The sequence below is a fragment of the Macrobrachium rosenbergii genome, chromosome 9, assembly GCF_040412425.1.
Source record: "Macrobrachium rosenbergii isolate ZJJX-2024 chromosome 9, ASM4041242v1, whole genome shotgun sequence".
Classification (NCBI taxonomy): domain Eukaryota; kingdom Metazoa; phylum Arthropoda; class Malacostraca; order Decapoda; family Palaemonidae; genus Macrobrachium; species Macrobrachium rosenbergii.
Genome location: NC_089749.1, coordinates 50,983,000 through 51,006,111, shown reverse-complemented (window position 1 = coordinate 51,006,111; position 23,112 = coordinate 50,983,000). Strand labels below are relative to the sequence as shown.

Here is a 23,112-nt window from a genome sequence, read left to right as displayed (position 1 = left end):
TTCAACCTTATCTTAGGCGAGTCACACACCATCAAAATGTATGTCCAACATGTTTGATATTATACTGCCCAAGTACAATATTATGCGTCAGAGAACTTAAATATTTTGGCTGGCCGATTACCAAACTGTTCGTCAGTCCTTCCAACTTGGCCATACATTCTCAAATTGTATGGAATGGAATGGAATATAGAATTTAGGCCAAAGGCCAAGCACTGGGACCTATGGGGCCATTCAGCGCTGGAAAGGAAACTGAGAGTAAGTAGGTTTGAAAAGCGTAACTGGAAGAAGACCTCGCAGTTGCACTATGCAATAATTGTTAGGAGAGAGTGGACAGCAAGATGGAAGAAAGATAATATGAATGAAGGTACAGTAAAAGGAATGAAAGAGATTGCAGCTAGGGGCCGAAGGGAAGCTTCAAAGAGCCTTTAGGAATGCCTACAGTGCACCCCATGAGGTGCACTGATGGCACTAGGGCTCAAATTGTATGATCATATGACGTTGTACGTACACGTTTGAGAGTGTGTGGTCGATCATGTATAGCAGTGAACTGTAAAATAGGATTTTGAGAGTTAAGTTACGTCTAACGGCCAAGTTATTACAATTGATAAATATTTACCGTTTCTAGACATCGCGGAAAGTTTCAAATAAGTCTGATTAGAAAACATATGACGACGATTTAAGTAATCATCTACGCATCAGGGATTATCTACCTTCACTGATTCAGATCAGTAATGGCAAGTATGTAAATCAGTTGACTTAAAACGTTTTCGTGTCAGTTTTTCGTTTTAAGAGGTTGGGCGTGATGCTCAAAAAGTTCCAGGAGAAACTCTGAATTAGAAATACTAATTCTTTGTCGTCGTTAATTTAGACACTTTGAAAATACCAGCTATCAGGCTGTTGTGTTTATTTGGATATGTGCCTAATGAAGTCAAAACAATGCACATCTCGGTCATGAATTACTTGAGACTAATCATATAACGTTTGCTGTTTGCATTGTCAGAGTATACCACCATTGTATCTTTGTAGTCTATCGTCTAGAAATATGAGGTTACCCTAATTTATTTCTAACCTGTTTTTTAGCATATTATTTTTCTGATTCTTGTGAAACTTAAATTTTCTTTTCTATGTTGCATTTTCGACAAGTATATGTTCTTTCTGTGTTTATCTAGACTAAAACACTTGTTGAGTGACTTGTTGCTATCTACCAGACATTCGGAATAGTCCACTCTGTAAAATCGGTCGAGATATTTCAAGTCGTGCATACAATGACAAAGAGAGGATTTGTTTTTTAGTCACAGGATCATTCTTGCATCATCCACCTACACTACATAATGAGACATTTTTTCTGTGAAGTAATTCTCACATCAACAGGTGTTGTTTTGTGTCATCACTTTATCTACACCTCCTCACTGATTGTAGGCTAACTGTCATAGTCGACACTTGCGAGACGTGACTCAATTATTTTCTTTGATATTTCCGAAGCTCTTGCTACTGTATCCGATAGACGTCCTGATTTTTGCTGTTACGGTGCACGAAAGTAACCCAAAGAAATCACAGGACACACTTCCAAGAATCTCGAAATATAAGAAGACTGGTTGCAGGACAAAAAGTTCTTTCACAATTTGGTTCCAGGCTTCGAAGTGACAAGCGTTTCCGAAATGTGGAGAAATCGAGAAGCTAAGAGGGCATTGTGGTTAATAAATACATACATACATACATACATACATTATATATATATATATATATATATATATATATATATATATAATATATATATATATATATATATATATATATATATATATGTGTATATGTGTGTGTGTGTGTGTGTGTATGTGTGTACGTCCGTACGTGTATAAATAAATAAATAAATATGTATATATATAATAAATAAATATAATATATATATATTATATATATATATATATATATATATATATATATATATATATATATATATATATATAAAAGCGAATCCCACAGGAAAATTCTCTGTCTTTTTCTGGAATGTTCTCAAGGACTTTACGCGTTTGTAGCCCGCAGTTCATTGATGCTGAGATCAAAACTATTTATGATATTGCTTTGAAACTTAAATACCCAAGGACCTTTGTAGATGTAGCGTGGAAAAGAGTTAGGAAAACATTTTATTTAACTAATAACAAACTTAAATTCAGCAAGCATAATATTCTCAAATTACCGTATGACGAGAGGTTTTTATAAATTCCTAGAATTTCAAAGCTTTTCAACGTAAATGTTGTTTTCAGTAATTTTAATGTTAAAAGTTTAATAATAAAAAATTCTCCTAGAGATGTTTCTGGCTGCATCTATGAAATTTCTTGTAAAAAGTGTGATAAAATACATTATGGACAAGTTGGAAAATCATTGTCACACCGAATCAAACAACGCCAATATTCTGTGAGATCTGGTCAAATATCGAATCCATTATTCGTACATTTGAGATATTTAGATCATCCTATAACGGGAGTAAAGCAAGATCTTTAGACCCGTGCAACGACACAGTTAAAAGGAATATCATTGAATCTTGTTTTATCAAGTCAAATGCAATGAAAGGGTTCTAAATTCAAGTCTTGGTTTGTTTAAACTTGATGCCTTCATAATTAAAAAGTTGTTGATAAATATAGGCAAAATTAATGTTCAGTTTTGAACATGTTTCTGCAATTTTAATGGGTAAGATTCCGTATCTCTTATGGTTAAGTATTTGGTTCTAGTTTATGACCGAGTGATCCCGGATTTTCCTGGATTACCCTTTTGTTTATTACCCCTTGACAATTAACCATCTGGTATTCACTTTTATTCATTTTTGGGATTTTGTAAGGCTAAACTTTCGTATCTCTTGTAGTTAGGTCAATGGTTTTAGTTTGTGACTACTTGATCCCATCTGGTATTCTTGTTCTTTTTGTTTACTTTGTAACCTTTTCCTCTGTGTCTTATTTGTGCCCAGACGATGCATGAATAAACGTGAAAGGGCTTGGTACTGAACTGCCTGTCATTTTCCTGTGGGATTCGCTTATACACTGAAGTCACGTGCATCTACTGTGATGTTTTAAGCATATATATACATATATATATACATATACATATATATATATATATATATATATATATATATATATATATATATATATATATATATATATATATATATATATATATATATATATATATATATATATATATATATATATATATATGTGTGTGTGAGTGTGTGTGGGTGTGTGTTCGTGAGTTGACGTATACGGTGGTCTTTTTATATAGGTATTGCAATGCATTATCATCAGTTTTTACGTATGATCTACGGTAAGGTAATAATTCTGTTTGATTCTAAATCTCAGGATGAAATATTTCTACGACGTAGTTTTTGTGTTTTGCCACTGGGTGACCTTTGTCGATACACCACTTGCTTAAACGAATCATCCCCATGCTTCTTCTTCGAGCAAAACAGGTGTTTGTAAGTTCATGGCACTGGGAAATAATGATTATCGTATGATGGGTCATTCAATTTCAAACCCGCTTTGATGATTTCATATGGTCCTATCAGTAAAGAATGGTATATTCACTATATTTGTTTAATGATAGAATCTGCAGGGTGCTCTTTCCCAGATACGCACGTAATTGTAAAACCACGATGCTTTCTTAATTTCTGATTTCTTCACATCAGGTCAAATTATCTGCCTGACTACTAAAACCTGTGCCTTTAGAACATGATTTGAAAAAATCCTTTGATACAAACCTTGATGTTGTTGAAAGAATCCTTTGATACAAACCTTTGCCCAGAAGCTGTAACCAGACGAAATCTAACTGATCCAAATGAAAGCCAAATTCTGTTATGTATCAGTGCACAGGATTTCAGTTTTGGTGTAAGGAAAGAGAAGCACAGGAGTCTGGAGTGAGACTGGCTTTATTCTGTTGTTTTTTTTATTAAGCTGGCATTATGGCAACGCGTGCTCTTGCACATAGGGTAGCCTGTAAGTCATTCTATGATATGAAAGTGGATGGTATGGATATGACTATGAAAACAACCTGTTTTGACTGAATCTGCAGATGAGAAACATGAGGCAGGTAACTCCAGTGACCAAAATATTGCAATGAAGCTTGTGATGCTTTGTAGGGTAATCTGCCTCAAGAAGAAAAAAATAGCTGTATAAACTGAAAAACTATATAAATTATGAATGATATACAGTCTTAACATACATTTTAAAGTTAACTTGAATTATAATAAAATGTACTGCCATTCCAAATCCTTGTTAGGATGGTAGTTTCCAGGATGCTAAGGTACCAGGTTGTTAAAGAATGGAATGCTGTAAAAGTGAAAGAGAATAATCCAGTTGCATTTGCAGATACAAGTTATAACATATGAAAAAGTTAAGTATACCTTAGTTTTACCAGACCACTGAGCTGATTAACAGCTCTCCTAGGGCTGGCCCGAAGGATTAGACTTATTTTACGTGGCTAAGAACCAATTGTTTACTTAGCAACGGGACCTACAGCTTATTGTGGAATCCGAACCATATTATAGCGAGAAATGAATTTCTATCACCAGAAATAAATTCCTCTAACTCTTCATCAGCCGGCCGCGGGAATTGAACTCCGGCCCATCGAGTGACAGTCTGAAGTTCAATAGGCTCGGCCAACAAAGGGCTTATAACATATGAAGCTGTTCTACATACTTTGTAAGTAGTTGCCTTTCAGGATGCTAATAAGGTACCAGGTTGCTTTTTACAAGAAATGATTTTGCCACAGACTGGGTATTTGTGGATATTGGACTTGACATCCAGACTGATAAGGGTGACAAGGAGATGCAGGCAGGCTTTAGCCTGCAGAGAGTGAGAAACAGTCCTCTTGCCTGCTGAGATGGAGCTTAAATACTTTTTTATGTTCAAGAATGAGGTAGGGGCACCTATGTGAAGGCTGCTCAGTAAGTACTGATACTTTGTATCTAACATTAATAGTACTAATGGCCATCATGTATCTCTTTTCTGTTGATGCAGGGAGGATCAACTTGAAGGTACCTGTGTCAACCAGGAACTTCCTGCTCATTGAATGGTCAATGATTTAGAACCTGGTGGAGTGTGGGCTCTTGTCGACGTTGTTAGCAGCCATCTTGGATGGCTGCAGTGCCAAGATGTTTTCTCCAGCTGTAGTAAGAAGCTCAATTCTTGGTGGCTTTTTCTGAACATACGATGGTAAACACAGATGACAGCTGGATGGGAATGTCCTGTCTGTCAAACTGTTTGCAAGGGCACTTTTGTATGGTGTTGGCTTGCAATCACCATCCTGGTTTAGGTCTCTTTCTAACTCTGGCTTAGCAGATGCTGCATGGTACGTTGTGAGGCCTTGTAAAGCCCCTGAATCCAGCTCATCTACCCTCTTCAAGAGGTCCACCAATATGCACTTTGCAGTGAGGAGAGCAACTCAGATGTTGGCTGGAAGACAATGGAGCCATATTTCTCTAGTATATCAACTTTCTTGGATGTCCTATCAGTGTCACACCCCAGGAGCATTAGCAGGGACTCGAGTTCATCCCTGGCTGCCCATGCCATCGTGCCCCCTCCCCCGAGCAAAGAATTTAGTAGGTTAAGGGCCTGTTGAACAGGGGCGGGGTGGGGGCAGGGAGTATGTGGTTATGAAGAATTTGTGCTGGTCCTCATACATTATGATCTTGCCCTGGGCATTGAGCCAACTTGTGACCCAGGTATGAGGGCATCTGGGACCAACTTGTGTGTATAATCTGTCTTTGTGGAACTTGTAATGATGCAAAGGTAGAATTTATGTAAGTGCTCTAGAATTAAGCAGAAAGTTGTTGTCAGACAGGCAGATGTTCATGTCTGGTAGATCACCTGTGGATATCCGGTGTATTTATCTATTAAAGATTTATTCTGAAGGTTTATCTTTATGTCCCTGGGGAGTGAGGCCAAAATGAGGAGCTTTGATTAGTTCGCTGATGGTGGATCATGGCAATATTATATTTTTAATCACCAGGGATTCATGTGAATACCATACTGAGTCTACCAAACTACTGGACGACAACCCTGAGCTATCAAGAGAGAATGAAGCTCCATTTTTAGCCCACTAGCAGCTTCTTTCTAGTGGTAAGGCATGGCCATGTTGAGTCCATTAATTGCCACAGTATTTATGTGAAAAACTGTACTGGTCTACAATTCTGATATTATGCTTTCATATGGAAAATACTTTTATGAAAAAAAACTTGGGGCTCACACCCTCCTCCTCGTCAAACCCACTCTTCATAGCCTAACATCCTTTTTTCTTCTGTTTTCTTTTTCAGCCACATCCAATATATATCTTACCTGGTAAGCTAGGCAAAATAATGCCAGCATGATTCTGTAATTCCTTGTTCAACTTTATCACTGGAAGCAAATTAACTGTTATTCTTCTCTCCTATTACCATGAAAACATTCCTTCAACCAGACACTATGCATATCCAGGTCATAACTGCCCTGAGTTGGGCTGCACCCTCCAAAGGTACACCCACAACCTCACTCAAGCCTAATCCAACTTCTTCCACCTTATATCTTTTACCACTGTCAAATATTCCATCCTTTATAGTCAACAAATCATTAAAATGCTCTTTCCCCTACCAAGGAATTAATAAGCTTCAGATAACATTTCTCCACTTACATGTACTACTGTGAGATCCAGTTGCTAGTTAACCTTCCTCTCTGCATCTGCACAGACTTCCTAAATAATAACTTGTTCTCCCTACAGTGCTCGCTCATATTCCTAAATAATTTTTATGACTTATCAATGTTTCCTCACTCACTCTCCTGACTTCCTTATCTATCCTCCAGCAATCTGGTGCACGGCCAACTAACTCTTCTATAATACAATGGCACCTCAAATGATATTTTCTCACCTCACCTCAAATTTCCTAAACCCACAGTTTAGTGTGTGTAAACCATCTTATCCACTCATCACCCAAGACCTGACTCTTGACGACCTCTGAAATCCTTTGAGGCCTGAATAAATTACGGCATTAGAAACAACGAAAATTTCTTTTAGTAAAAAATTACTAATTTTGGGGGAATAGCATAACATCTGCCTCTGTCTGAGGGAACACAAGTGTTGGAGAGCCAGGTCTGTACCGACTCTTCAATTAATTTTACAGGATGATAATCGTTTTAATGTGATAGACGACTCCTGCTTCCTCTGGTTATTGTTGTTCAAGCTTTGCTGGTCGTCAATGAGTTAATGGACTCTCCACTCGACTCAGACTGACGGAGGGAACGGAAAAGGCCGAGTGGATGAGGCTCCACTGACGCAAACGCCTTTTCTGGTAAGTCTGAGTTCATGCTGACAATCACGGTATTCAGCACTAAGTTGTCCAGAAGCACCACAGTTTAAAATGAGGAATGCTGAAGTGGTTTCTTCGATTAATTTACAAGACACGTATTCAGTGACTGATGGGAGTTATTTCAATTTCTTAAGTGATATCTCAAAAGTGCAAACTGACAGCTCCTCTTTCAACAAGATGAAGATTCTGAAGTGGAAGGATAATCATATCATTTGGCCTGGAATGGATTTTGTTCTAATTGTGAACTATCAAGATACCTGCAATGGTTTGTACCTCAAATATATCAGCCCAAAACCTAACTGGGGACAGTAGATCCAAAAGACGTTTTAAAAATATGAAAGAAAAGGGTATCGTTCAGGTGCACAATGTTACGTTTTAGGAGGGACTGAATTTATCTTCGATAGTTTTACAACAGATCCTTTAACTCTGTATTCAGACATGGAGTTTACAAAGCCATAACAAACCACTTTTTAGATCGTTGTTGAAAACCTTTCACTGTCATACCAGCGCTTTGGGAAGTTGAAAATAATGTCGCCATTTCTCTGATTTATCAATATGATGATTAGAATCTGAACATCCTCCATATTTACTTCTGAGCCATCCATGAGCAGAGGGCATTCACAGGCACGCTCTTCCATATGCTTTGATATATATATATATCTATATCCCAGTGGTGGTGTATATGCTATATATATATTTATACTTCCTCCAGCCATATATATATATATATCCATCCATTATGGACATAAACACAATATGATGCATGGATATGTGTATGGATATAAATATGAGCATTAAGCTCCTTTTGTACTGAACATATATTCATATGTCACACTCTTGTTTGTTCATTTCCTTTACTCTTGTCTCTTTCCTTTCTCTTTCTTCTTTGGCTTCTTCATACCTCCTTTGTTGTTCCTTTTCTGCCCATTCTCTGGTGGCTTTTGCCTCTTCATACCTCCTTTCTTCTTCTCTTTATTGCTTCTCCCTATGGAGTACGTCATCCAGCTGTTCTTTTACTCACTTGGTGAGACCCTTTCCCATGAGACCTGCCTCCTTCCCAGATTCATGAAGGTTTGATAACATTCTGTCGCCCTGGTTCTGGTAGGTCAGGATGTATCATAAATTAGATTGGAAAGTTTCAAATGTTTTGGGAACTGTGCCTTTGTGACACTATCAATGGAAATGGCACCTTTCAATTAATGATCTAGAAATGGCTGATCCTGCCATGAAGAGGTCACACTAATGGAGCAGTCCTGAATGAGCAACTTATGGGCAGACATCTGTTGTAAAAAGCTCCCCAAAGGACCAAATGATTCCTAATAAAACGTAACATTTGTTGGCACTCTGTATCTCAGGTACCTTTCATGTTTTTTAAAATGTCTGTTTTAATCTACTGTCCCCAGTGTATTTTTGAGGAACAACACTGAGTATTTGACCTAACTACAAATCCACTTCAGAGTAGAGTGCAACAATAAGTAAGAGGAAAAGGTAAACACTTCAGTTATTAGTGCAAAGATTAGTGGCACTGTTGTAAAGAAATATGGCTATCACTTCCTGGGTGTTTAGTTCATCTTGGACTGTGTATTGTGTGTTTTGCTGAGTGAGGAAGTCTTGGGAATACATAATGTGTGATTATATATATATATATATATATATATATAAAACAACCCATATATATATACAGCTATATAAATATATATATATTTTAATTTCATGATATTGCCTTGTAAAATGTAGAGCATTCTTGATTTTGATATATTTACCTTCTAGAACCATGTGTTCTGTGTAATGATAACAATTGTTGAAGTATCATATGTAGTGTAATGTCAGATCTCAAAAGAGTTAGTGATTTAGATAAATTTACAGCACAATTTAAAATTAACAATACATTTTCAAGAGTAACGTAGTATGTCAGCAAATTGTGTGTGTAGCGACTAAGTCTTGTTTTGTAGGAGTGTCATCGCAAAAGATAACGAGCATGGACAGGTGAGAGATAATAGCTGCTCAATTCTGAAATCCAACCGTTTTTCAATTTGTTTTAAAACATGCCAGTTTAATTAGCCAGTTGCAGTCTGTTTTTCAATCGTGTTAAGATTTCTGTAAAAGCTTTGTCCCATTACAAGAAGATGAGTTAAAATAGCATATTTAAATGTATTTGAGTCTCTGATTGCATTCAAAATGTTTTGCCCCAGAAGTGACATCATATTCCTCTTCTAGAATTTTCTCTTGTACCTTGTTCTAAAATGCTTTAATGACGTCATTTGATTGTTTCATTTCCTACTGGAACCAAAAGTTTGTTCATTCTACCAACAGAGACTGTTCATTTAAATGGTTCCCTCTCTCTATCTAGAATTTTCTTGTGATCTCGTTCCCAAAATGCCTTAACTGACGTCATCTGATTGTTTCACTTCCTACTGGAATTCAAAAGTTTGTTCAGTCTGCTTTCAGAGACCATTCGTGGCAGACTTCTCTCTCACAAAAGGGAGAAATTATCAACACAAAATATCTGTGGTTACTTTATTAATCTTAAAGAAAAGAGATCTGAATTTCTCTGACAGAATGATTAATGTGTAATGTGTAATAAAAAATTTTTAACATGAAAACATCAACCAGGACTTTCAGGTGATTTTGTGAAAATTTTCAAAGCAAGAATGTAAAGTGAATTTTATTTATTATTACCATGGTATAATAAGGTATATTGAGAAATTTTTGCCCTAGTGAAATTGTTTTAGTAAACTTTTTGTGTACTTTTCTTAAACTTGTGTTTGAATCTTTGATTTTCACATTTTATAAAGGAATTTAGCATTTATTTACCTGTTTTTAAATAACACTTGATAATTTAACATTGCATACTTGATTCAGCTTTCATTTACAAGATTTTCTTTTCAAATCTTGAGTAATTCAAAGTAGTTTAAATTTTGCTTGATTAATTTAATCTCTTGATAAATTAAAGTTTTGTGTTTTACTTTTATCTAATAATTTAATTCAAGAATTAATTAAATTTTGTGTTGTTTATTTAGTAATACTACATTTTTTCAGATTGTGAATTCTAGTTATAAATTTTGAATTTAAAAATAAATTTTTGTATTTAAAATTTTTTTAAAACAGTTTCATTTGTTGATCAACAGTCAATAGGATTAATTGTTAACAGTAAAAAATTATAGTGATAAACATGTTTTCTTTTTAGTTTTATCAACCTGAATTAAGACCAGGTCAGTTAAAGAAATTTGATTTAATTGATTAATTTTATTCTAGATTTGTTTTGTTTAACTGTTGATGCTCACATTTGTTTTGATAAACTCCTGTTTGATTTTTACGTGATAAATGAGCCTTTTAGATTTCACTGAACCTTAAGTACTCAGTCATGCATTTTGGGTTACAGAACTCAGATCCCTGAAGTACATAAATTTTTGAATTCTGTAAACAGTGATCCTAATTACCTTGTAATTTAACACTTAAACAATATAAAATAATATATATTGTGTGTGTTTATATGATTATCTTAATTATTTATTTATATAATAAAACAACTAGAATTAATCTTGGCATTTAATTATACCATCAATTGCACACTAAAGGAACAGCAATAATAATTAAAATAAAATGGAATAAATCTGGCACACTACAGCCCAACAAAAGAAAGCTTAAGAATTTTTTAAGAAATATTAAAAAGCAAAAATGCAGTGTACAAAATAAAAAATGGAAAACAAAAAACCCAGTTCACGGAAAAAAACACTGGCATTAATTGCTAAAATACAGACATACATGTCTCCCATCTCTGCACTTTTACTCTTAAAAATGACTCAGCCAACCTGGCTATAACAACCAATTTGACATTTGGCTATTTGGACAAAGACATGGCAACAAGGGCTGGGTAAAGGAGACATAATGTACTTTATATTGTAGTAAAGTAATGGTTAAGGATGGTTTGAATTCTGGTATGTTGACCTTTAACATTGGATCTGTTAATATCCCCTTTGTAGGAGAACTGGAAAGTAAATTAATGGCCAGTAAAAGATTCACAGGAAACCAATCATAGAACCTAAATATTGAAAGATCACCTATAGTATATGTGTAAATATATATGACTATATATATATATTATATATAATCTGCTTCCTATATATAGTTCCTATATCGATAATATATATATAGGATATTATATATATACCCCCATTTGGTCTGCTAGCCTCAAAGAAATCTAGATAAGATAATATCTGGAAATATATATAGAACAGCTAATATTTATAATATATATTATAATAAATATTCCCTGTATGCATACTTAAAACCATCATCAATGCTTAATAAATTTTTTAATACAGCAGGTTTATACGCAATGTTACAGAACTATAAATTGGAAACATACAATCCATAGGAGATTGTCCTGTTGGGAGCATGTGTTTTGATAGAACAGTTTTCAAAAAAATGTCCATACGTCTCAACTGTTCCTGAAAAAATTTCCAACAGAAAGGCCATGGAATCAGGGCTAGGTTTTGCTAGGACAGAAATAAAAAGTGTACTTTATGTATGTAGCTCAAGTATTATCCTATGTACTGGCGAGTCTATTGTCATTTCAGATCAAGGACCTGGGAGTCGGAAGTTTTGAAGCAACAACAAGACAATGCCCAGCATTGGGATTTTATCTAGCTTTATAGCTATTCAGGACATGCTGTTACATATTTTGTGATCCTTTATTCTCTACCTATAAAGTTGTTCAAATGAGGAGAAATTTGTTATTTATAAGGGACCAATGAATACACATGCAACATGATCATTGCATTTGCTAACCTAGTGGTAAGTCTGAATTGACAAGGCCCCATGTCTCTTTCCTTTGACAGAAACTCAAAATAATTGTTCTGTTGTTCAAATTTTTTACTGCACTTTTAAACAGTCACTAGCTAAGAAATCTTAACAAAAAAAATTTCTTCCCAACTTCCCAAGAACAAATCTATCCAGATGCAAAATGGGTAAACAGTGTTCGATAAACATAACTATCCTACTGAAGTCATGGTGTTAAACAGTTTAAAATTATGCCACTAACTGTTTATTGTTTTTTGATTAGTTATCGCATCTGGCATGTGAAATCATTTACTGTATGTGCAAGATTGTTATCTGGAAAAAATCCGCTTTGAAGAACTGATAAAATGACTTCCTGCTTTCTTTGTTGATCAGGAAACAGGGAAAGAGGTACCTTTAAAAAAGTATCAAGATACACGTATATTTACGAGTGAAGATATGCTTTATTTTCATAGGGCATCTGATGAAACCTCAACAATGCCTTGCATTCTCATCTTGTAGCATTGAGATTTGTCCAAAGTTACTAATATTCAAACGAACTCCGCTGGCAACCTGGAATAACTAATTTCCGATTTTCCATTTTAAAAGCAGATTCAAAACTATTGTTATCAACAAACGACAGCTTTGTTAACAGTAAGAGTTAACTCCAGGTGTTTCCTGATTTTTAATAAATAGCTTTAAGTATTTAAGTTTGGCGTTATGTGAAACTCAGAGAACTATGTGGGTCTTCACAAGATTTGTAAGGACTGGGGATTGAGCGACATACTGGCTGGATGTTAACTGGTTTATTGGTGGTTCCTTACTGAGATAAATGTAAAGAATCTTCGAAGATGTTATTGACGCGTGCGAGCGGTAAATGTAGCGTCTACACACAGACAGGTAAAAACAGAGATAAAGGTTCAGACATCTGTGTTTGTCGGCAGACAAACAGATGGCGATATCAAGAGACATAATTAACATACAGTGATGAAACATATATCAATGGAAAGGCCAGGAAATTCTACATATGGCCAATTGCATGAGATTCAAAACAGATTAAATGGATACAATGCAGTAGCATAATATATGTGAAATGGAGAGACATTTGGCATCTTCACAAACAGAAACATACACAGTTTGATACAGAAGATTCGTTGGAACATTATGAGTACATGATTAGAATGCTTGCATGGCAACGCAAGTAGTGATGATTGTACAAACATCAAGACAACAATGGCTAGGGAGAAACAGATGGAAATATTGTATGGTTGAAATCGCGTTCCTTTAAAGAAAACGAGATGCTCCTGTTTTGTCCTGTCCACTCCGATGATGATGACGATTGATGAACACACGCACACACACGTGTTTGGAAGAGACAGCATCAGGCTCTTACAATACTCTCCCCCAAGACATGGGTAACGTCTGATTGTTTGGAAGAGACGGCGTCGGGGCGACGGGCTCTTACAATGTTCCTCCCCCCAGCGAGGCATCGATGCGGAAACTGTCTTGCCGACAACTGTAGTTGGCTTGAAGGGCTTGGGCTAGGGGCGGGTAAGAGGCTGAAGGGCGGCACCGGCCAGCAGGAGCTCGAGGAGGACAGGAGCGGGTTGAAGGGTGACGTCAGATGATCCTTCGGTGGCCGGCCTGAGGGCTGAAGGATGATGGCGGCTGATCCTTGGTAGCCAGCTCGAGAGGGGCGGCAGCAAGCTGAAGGATGATGTGGCTGGTCCTTCGTTGGTCAGCTCATCCAGTACGAGTGTGGGGGCGGCTTCAGGTTTCCTGGAGGAGGCGTCCAGGGCTCCGGTGGTGGGATGGGTCATCTCGGAGGGTCGGACTTCTACTGAGAACTCAGGAACGGCAGGGAAGCAGCGAGGCAGCGAAGGGTCTGTTGGCGCGTGGGTCGTCATCTTGGGTCAGCTGGGTCCTTCGGGTCACTCCGGGGTCACCAGTGTAAGGACTGGGGATTGAGTGACATACTGGCTGGGTGTTAACTGGTTTATTGGTTGTTCCTTACTGAGATAATGTACAGAATCTTCGAAGATGTTATTGACGCATGCGAGCGGTAAGGTAGCGTCTACACACAGACAGGTAAAAACAGAGGTACAGACTCGGGCATCTGTGTTTGTCGGCAGACAAACAGATGGCGATATTGAGAGACATAACTAACATACAGTGATGAAACATATATCAATGGAAAGGCCAGAAAATTCTACATATGGCCAATTGCATGAGATTCAAGACAGATTAATGAATACAATGCAGTAACATAATATATGTGAAATGGCGAGACGTTTGGCGTCTTCACAAACAGAAACATACACACAGTTTGATACAGAAGATTCGTTGGAACATTATGAGTACATGGTTAGAATGCTTGCATGGCAATGCAAGTAGTGGTGATTGTACATACATCAAGACAACAATGGCTAGGGAGAAACAGACGGAAATATTGTATGGTTGAAATAGCATTCCTTTAGAGAAAGAAACGAGATGCTCTTGTTGTCTTGTCCACTCCAATGGACGACGCACACACGCACACACAAGTGTTTGGAAGAGACGGCATCAGGCTCTTACAATATCACAGACGAAAATGTGAGTATAACTGTAATGAGTTTTGAAAGGCAAGAGCACATTTCTGCTTAGAAATTACAAAGGCACAAAAGGAATCTAAGACAATATTCATATCATCTTTAAATTCAGAAACACCTCTGAGTTTAGTTTGGAAGAGTCAGAAAAATATCAGGCAAATTTACTCCTTGTTAAGCTTTGTGTAATCTTGGGGATGAGTACAAAGTGACTGCAGACTGTTTCTCCCCTAATTCCACTTTGTATCAGCTTCTAGGCCAAACTACAGTATAAACTGGGTCGGGCTAGATACAGGCACCTTCACTTCAAGCGCCATCTTAGTCAAGATGTGTCTCCCTCTACCCTCCCTTTTGATAAGGGGGCTGCCCGTAAGAAGAGCTACTTGCTGGACCAATATTTGGTTTGACCACACGCAGCTGCCTTCCATCTTGAATTCCTTAAGAAGGATTTCACGGTTCTCTAGTGTTTTTCCTTGTGTAATGCATGATATTCTGGTTCAGGGTCTTACTGCTCTGGTTGTAAAGTCCCCACTCAACAGGTTTTCTATAGTGAACCTCCCGTTTTCTATGGTGCCTTTCCATGAACTTAGGTCATGCTAAATAGCCACATTTCATCTATGTAAAAATGTATCTGTTACTTATTCAATTGTGCCTGTTTACATTGTAGATGTGTCAGAACATTATTGTGTCCACTCTTGTAATTTTATTTTTACATGTTATTTGTATTTACCTGTCCTGTTTCACATTGAGAAAAATTGACCTCAGGTCACCTGTATCCTATTGACGTCCGCACGCCGCTTTATAAGCAGCCTGCTCTCTCAATAAACCAGCAGTACATATCCACCTGCTCTCTTTTTAGCACCTCTCACAGTGGTGACCCCGGAGTGGTTCCCGGAGCCAAGTGTGTATCGACTTCCTTGTAACCCACTCCAAGTGAGAGTGCAGAAGCGATTATGGACGCGGACATTCCCTCCCACATACAAATAACCGTGAACTTCGCAGACTCTGATGTCTCCCTCATGCAAAACCCGCTCGCCCCCAAGGCTCGCGTGCTCCTCCACACCGGTCCCCGCTCCTCACACGCTACCCACCTGACGGACCAAACAAGGTCCGCCCTCGCCTGAAAAGCTGCTGCCCGACACACACAGCAACCCGTCATCATGGCTCTACAGGGTCGAGGGGCAGTTCAGGCTGGCGGGACTTACCGACAAGGTGCTGCAGGCAGATGCCGTGATAAACGCCCTCCCAGAAGAGGTCTACAAGAAGATCACCCCGTGGGTGTCTGCCGCATGTCCCGCCACCTACCAAAAGCTGAAGGCCTCTCTCGTCGAGACCTGCTCCCTGCCGGTCTCTGAGAGGGCCGCCCGCTCCCTTGACCTCGCCAACAACCCCCGACACGACCAGAACCTCCAGGAGACATGGAATGTGATCCAGGACCTCCTCATCCTACCGGGACGGATGGCAGCGGCAGGCAGTTGGAGATATGCCTGTCGAGGGAGATCGTCCTCTGTCAGCTCCCGGAGGTTCGGACCCAGATCCTCAAGCCTTATACCCTGCCGTTCGACGACCTGATTAGGATGGCACAGCAGCTAACGGACTCCATGAGGGCAGCGAAGCGAGCATCCACGCCCGCACACCCCATCAACTCCCTCCAGCCGGAAGAGGCCACGGAGGGGGAGATAAGCGCTGTCACCAGGAGGCAGCCAACCTATCACCAGAAGAAGCAACCGCTGGGGCCTTGCTACTACCACCAGTAGTATGGCAAGGATGCCCAGTAACTGCCAACCCCCCCTGCTCTTTTGCCCATCCAAAAAACGGAGGAGGCGGCGGCCAACAGCACAGGCCGCCGTGGCAGCAGAGGAACCCAGGAGCCCAGAACCAGTAGGTTATTACATCTGCGACACCATCTCCAACAGGATGATGCTGATCGACACTGGGGCCGTATGATCAGTGTTCCCGCCATCCAGAGAGGACTGCAAATGCCCGCCGGACACGGCTGCCTCCCTGACAGCTGCCAACGGGTCCCCCATCCTCTCCTATGGCACCAAGCTCCTGTCGGTCTCCATCCTTGGCTGGAGGTACAACTGGAATTTCATAGTTGTGGACGTGAGGACCTGACTCCTGGACGCGAACTTCCTCGCCCACTTCGGCCTGGCAGTCGACGTCGGTTTACAAGGCGCCTGATGGACACTGACTCTGCCAGTCCCTCCTCTGGCGATGGGCCCCAGTGCACCCGCCATCTGCTCCAAGCCCTGCATCAGTATGCCCAGCTGCTGAAGGAGTTCCCGGACGTCTTCAAGCCCGAACTGCATCAGGTGCCTGGGGCCCCTGCCAAGCACAGAATCTACCACCACATTAAAACAAAGGGGCCCCCAACACACGCAAAGTTCTGGAGGCTCCCCCCTAGGCGACTTCAGGAGGCCAAGGACACTTTCGCCAAGATGTAGCGTATGGGCATATGCAGGAAGGCCTCCAGCCCGTGGGCCTCCCCCTTCCACATGGTGCAGAAACCGGACAGCTCCTGGAGACCCTGTGGTGACTACAGGCAGCCCAATCTCACAATGGAACCAGATCACTACCACCTTCCAAACATGCAAGATCTCACGGCCTCTTTTCACGGGGCCAAAATATTTTCTAAATTAGATCTGTTGAAGTCCTACTTTCAGGTACCAGTAGCTCCAGAGGACATCCCCAAAACTGCCATCATCACGCCCTTCGGATCCTATGTCTTCGCCTTCTCCACCTTCGGCCTGAGGAACGCAGGGGCAACCTTCCAAAGACTGATGGACAGCATCCTGGGGGACCTGAACTTCTGCGTCTGTTATGTAGATGACATTTTGATTTTTTCCAGATCCCACAAAGAACACCTGCGACACATCCGGAAGGTCCTGCAGCGCCTGCAGGAGAACGGCCTCGTCGTCAGGCTCGATAAATGCACCTTCAGAAGAAGAAGAAGAAGAAGAAGAAGAAGCATTGAAAGCGTCGACTTCCTGGGCCACAAGATATCCCCGGGGTGTCCATCCACTCGCATCCAAGGTCGCAGCCATTACCAGGTTCCCCACCCCTACCTCCATCAAGGCCATACAGGAATTCCTCGGGATGGTCAACTACTACAGGAGGTTCATCCCCGGGGTCGCGCACACCATGGCCCCCATGACGGAGATCCTGAAGGGCCACCTGAAGACCTTAGTGTGGGGCCCCGGCCAACATTCATTTATGCCTGTTTACATTGTACAAGTGTCAGAACATTATTGTGTCCATTCTTGTAATTTTATTTTTACATGTTATTTGTATTTACCTGTCCTGTTTCACATTGAGAACAACTGACCTCGGGTCACCTGTATCCTATTGTATGTCTTTGTATGACGTCTCCTTTATAAGCGGCCTGCTCTCTCAATAAACCAGCAGTCCATGTCCACCTGCTCTCTTTTTAGCACCTCTCACATGGTCAGCCATTTCACCGTAATGGTTGGAGTATGGCATTTTTGAGGGGCGTTCAACATTAGTCAGTTGACTGGGGCTACCTCCCACCTAATGAGTAAGTCTCCTGCGTAAAAGTCAGCGGTCCTTAGGAATAAATAACGAACTTAAAAATAGTGTGTTTTTTACCAGGTACACAAACACAGCCTTTATATGCTGAGCCCACCTTAGCTGCCCAGCTTGATCCCAATGACCGCAGAAAACATGGGAAATGTTGGTAGGTGAGGGAGGGATATTCCCCAACTCACCCTCTTCACCACTAGTTACTACCATGTTATCAAGTTCAATGACGGATCAAGCTCACACTAAAAGATACTCCTATATAGAAGACTCTGGTTTGTATACCTAAGAAATAACATAAAGTACTTGAAAAATTGTTTTCTTAAATTAATTGTGTATTTTTCAGTCAAACAAACAAAAATTGGCTTTAGAAATATATGAGCTTTGGTATTTTGTTTTTCATTTTTATAATTTTTAACAAGCTCAGGCAAATAATTACTATGTAGCAAATACTCAACATGTTCAGCTTCCTCATATCGAAAAATGCTCAACATATTCAGCCTCCTCATATCCGCCTTATGAAGATTTGATAGAAAAAAGAAGGAAAAATCTGAGGGCTTATGTTGTAGGGTCTCTTAATATTGAAGACTCATAAAGTAAAAGGAGCTATTTTGAAATTTTTATTTTTCAGGCTGTTTGAATGGAGTCTGGGCAGAAACTAATGGATCTGATCCTCAGTGTAAGTAATTCTTATTTGCTGACGGAAATTTGTGTAACAAAATAGATGAATCATTGTTCCAACAGAAGTACAAACCTTTACATATGAGTATTTATTAGGGATGAAACTTACCTACTGTTAAAGGTAGCTACATCTTCACACCAGGAGGTGCGGTCGGCATTCAAAATAAAAGGATCACTTGGTGCACCTGGATGGCTGTCTGGTTCACCTGTTCTCCACCATGTGTGCTTTGAATGTTTTGGTTTTCGTCAGATTTTTCTACCTGTGGTTCACGATGGCAGTCGGTGATTTGCTAGTTAATGCAGGCTTTTTCCTGTATTGTGATACAGATAGATAGATAGATCGATATATTGACCACAAAATTACAAACGGCCTTAATTACAAACAATTCAATATTACAAGATTCTCATATCTGACAATAGATAATTTTTTGGTTCGATTAATAAGAAAAGTTCCATACAAACAACTTTGTAAAAGTGGCAAGCACTCCATAAAAAAATAATAAAGATAACATACTGACAAAGTTAATATTCTAATAAACTACACGAACACCTACAAAAGAACACAGAGACAACAATGGACTAAAATGAACTGTCATTGTAATGTAATGTCTTGCAATATGCTAAGTATGATTTTATATTCCACATTTTGATCTGACATTTCACGAAACAAGTTGCTTACTCTCCAAAAGCCAAACTGTTTCGTAGGTAAAGTGCTGCGGGAAAGTGTTTCCTTCCTCATCTGTTCCAATGTCCAGTTCCTATAGCTAGGTAATGAACACTCAACCGAATGCAAGCCCATGATACTTTCTCAATCTCAAACCACTTAGCTTTACCTGTATAAGTATCATGTATACTAAAATTGGCATTTACTTCTTTATAAAAGTTCATCCTTGAGGAGGTGGATTCAGAAATATTTCGTTAAATTTCGTCAGTGCCCACCTGAAAATCATTCAGTGGCTCAGGATGTTTGACTGACAATATGAACAAAAAAAAAAAAAAAAGTTTTGGAGGACTATTCTGTGTATTAACAGATTGTATTCCATTGAATTAGATAGTGTACACACTGTATTATATGGTATTGGGTTGGCATGCAGTATGTACTGGTTGTAGGTTGGAAGTGTGAAGAATGTAGGAAGTGATCAGATGATTTGTAAATAAATTTCTTTATATGAAGAAGAGAATGTTAACTCAGGAAGCACTTAATTAAAACTCTTTTTTACTTCTAATCCTGCATCACTGCTATCTCCTTCATCTCCTAATTAAACTCCTCCATCCCCTACTCTCTCATCACTTTCTCTGCCTAGACCTGATTACAACCTCAGCTCCACTTTCTGCTCCCCCTTTGCATATTTTAAAATAGAACAGGAAGTTAGTCTTATTCGAGAACCTGTTAACTGAATTCTGGTCCTGAGTAAGCAGTCTGTGTCCCCATAGTAGTGCTCTTTCTGCAATCCCCTTTAAGGATTCACACTGTAGGTCTGGTTGCGCTTCAGCCTCGGTTCTGGTGTGTTTGTTTTAGTTTCATCAACAGATACTCTATGATGAACATCCTGGAAAATCTGCAGTGCCTTCACAGCTGACCTGAGGTCGCACGTACACAATCTTACTATCATTATTGTGATTTGTATATTTATTACCTGTTTATCTGCCCTTGTACCAAGTATATGTGTCAAAGTATTTTTGTGTCCAACCAGCTATTGTTAATCATCATGTTTTCTATATGTACCTGTCCTGTTTTGTGTAGGGAAATAGTTTGACCTCAGGTCACATGTAAATTTTTGCACTGGCGGTCTCTGCGTATACGCCAATGTCCGCACGCCGCTTTATAAGCAGGTCACTTCATCAATAAACCAGCAGTACTTGTCTTCCTGCTCTTTCTTTAGCACCTCTCAGTGGTGACCCCCGGAGTGGTCCCCGGAGCCATTAACGGACCCAAACGGCGACTTAGTCTTGGCCCGATGAACCAACCCACACCCTAACGGACTAACCACGGCACTCTACAAAGTTTCAGGCATTACTGACCTCGTCGGCAAATCACCGGCGTCATTAGCGGACCCGCACAGCACGCCCCCAAGCGTGTATTGACGCTAAACGTTCCTCACACCCAAGTGAGAGTGCGGAATGAGCATGGATGTGGACATTCCCAACCACATACAAATTACCACAAACTTCTCGGAGGCAGATGTCTCCCTCGCAACCCCCTCGAGCCCTCCTCCACGCCGAAACCCACGTGCTCCTCCAGGCTGGTGCCTGTTCCCCAGGTGATGCCCCTCCTGACGGACCAATCGAGGGCAGCCCTCAGCATAAAGCTGCCGCCATTCACCCATCAGAACCCAGCATCCTGGCTCTACTGTACAGGGTCGAGGGGCAATTCAGGGTGGCAGGCCTGACCGACGAGGTGTTGAAGGCGGACATCACTATCAACGCCCTACTGGAGGAGATATACAGGAAGGTGGCTTGTGGATGACGTCAACCACGAGCCCTGCCACCTTCCAGGAATTAAAGGCCACTCTTGTAGAGACCTGCTCCCCTGCCAATCTCCAAGAGGGCCGCCTATGCCCTCGACCTCGCCATCAACCCCGGCAAGACACAAACCTCTTTGAGATGTGGCATGCCCTCCAGGACCTCCTCCTTCTCCTCCTCCCCGGACTGACAGCAGCAGCAGGCACAAAGAGATTAGCCTGTCGAGGGAGATCCTGCCTTTAGCTGCTCCCACCTGGCATCGAAGAGGCGCGGCCCCTTCCGCCACCCCAGCAGATACCTGCTTTGGTCAGACGTTACCTACATCTTGGAGGGGGGGGGAGGAGGGAAGCATTGTAAAGTCCCCGCTCAACGGGTTCTCTATGATGAACATCCCGTTTTCTGCGGTGCCTTCACAGCTGACCTGAGGTCGCATGTAAACAATCTTATTATTGTTATTGTGATTTGTATGTTTATTACCTGTTCATTTGCCCTTGTACCAAGTACAGTATATGTGTCAGAGTATTGTTGTGTCCCACCAGCTATTGTTCATCATCATAATTTCTATAAGTACCTGTCCTGTTTTTGTAGAGAAATAGTTTGACCTCAGGTCACTTGTAAATTTTTGTACTGGCGGTCTCTGCATATACGCCGACGTCTGCACGCCGCTTTATAAGCAGGTCGCTTCATCAATAAACCAGCAGTTCTTGCCTTCCTGCTCTTTCTTTAACACCTCTCACATGTTCACACATCCAGTCTACTCTCGCTCCACTCTCGGTCCCATCATTTCCTCTCCCTCAACACCAACGGTAGTCTCACCACTGGCTACAAAGGATGTGTGACTTTTCTCAAGCCGATTTGGCAATAATCACCATTGCACCTGATGATGATGAAGAAGAAAGAAAGCAAAATCAAAAAAAGAAAGATTGTGGGTTCATCCTATGTTGCAAGATAGGAAGAGCAGAGGAGAATTTCATACTCTATATCCTCTTCTTATTGATGATGACAGTAAATTCCACAGCTATTTCAGAATGAACATTGGAACATTTGAGAAAATACTATCCAAGATTGAGGGTGATCTGCAAAAGGAAAACACACTATTCAGAGAAGCAATCACTCAGTTTGTGCATGTTTATGCTAGCTGTATGCAGTATCCTTATATCAGTGATAAATAAAAGGAAAACTATTTTTAATAATTTACCTACCTTTTGCAGGACCTCATTGTGGTGTTTTCTTTTGATTATCCATGTTTTCATAGGACAAAAGATAACACTATTTGCTTATATGAAGGCTGAATTGCGACCGGACCCAGAGTGTGAATCAACCCCTAAGAGGAAAGGTGTCCAGGCTTCATCTGTCTGTAGCCCAAGTTTGGGATTGCTTAGCGACAGTTGGAAGACTGCTGCAAGGGACCAGGTTGGTTCTCCAGGCAAGGTTGTTCTGTGTCCTCTTGACACCTGCCTCTCATCAGTTGTGTTTGGCTCCCTAGCAAAAAGATCATTCCAGTAAGTGTAAGTCATCATACCAATTATAATCAACAATGTTTTTGTCAGGCTTTAAATGGCAGGAAACTTAGCTTAGCCTTAGCTCCTAATTTAACAATTTTTCTGTTATCTGTTCCAGTTCCAATGATAATAGTCTATTGCTGAACCTTTTCAAGGGTGTCTGTATCTGAGATTCCCTTTCTTCTTGTACCCTATTTCTAAGACATATATTGTCAGTAGCTACTACAGTTGG

General features: G+C 40.1%; 1 protein-coding gene across 2 annotated transcripts in view; it reads right to left on the bottom strand.

Annotated features, from left to right (window-relative positions):
* The window catches only part of Mrgn1 (Mahogunin ring finger 1), a 109,869-nt gene extending 90,643 nt beyond the window's left edge, over positions 1 to 19,226 (bottom strand). For both annotated transcript variants that reach the window (XM_067109081.1, XM_067109082.1), the window contains exon 1: positions 19,025 to 19,226. The gene's annotated coding sequence lies outside the window, so the exon portion shown is untranslated. The remainder of the gene's footprint in view (positions 1 to 19,024) is intronic.
* Positions 19,227 to 23,112: the final 3,886 nt, after the last annotated feature.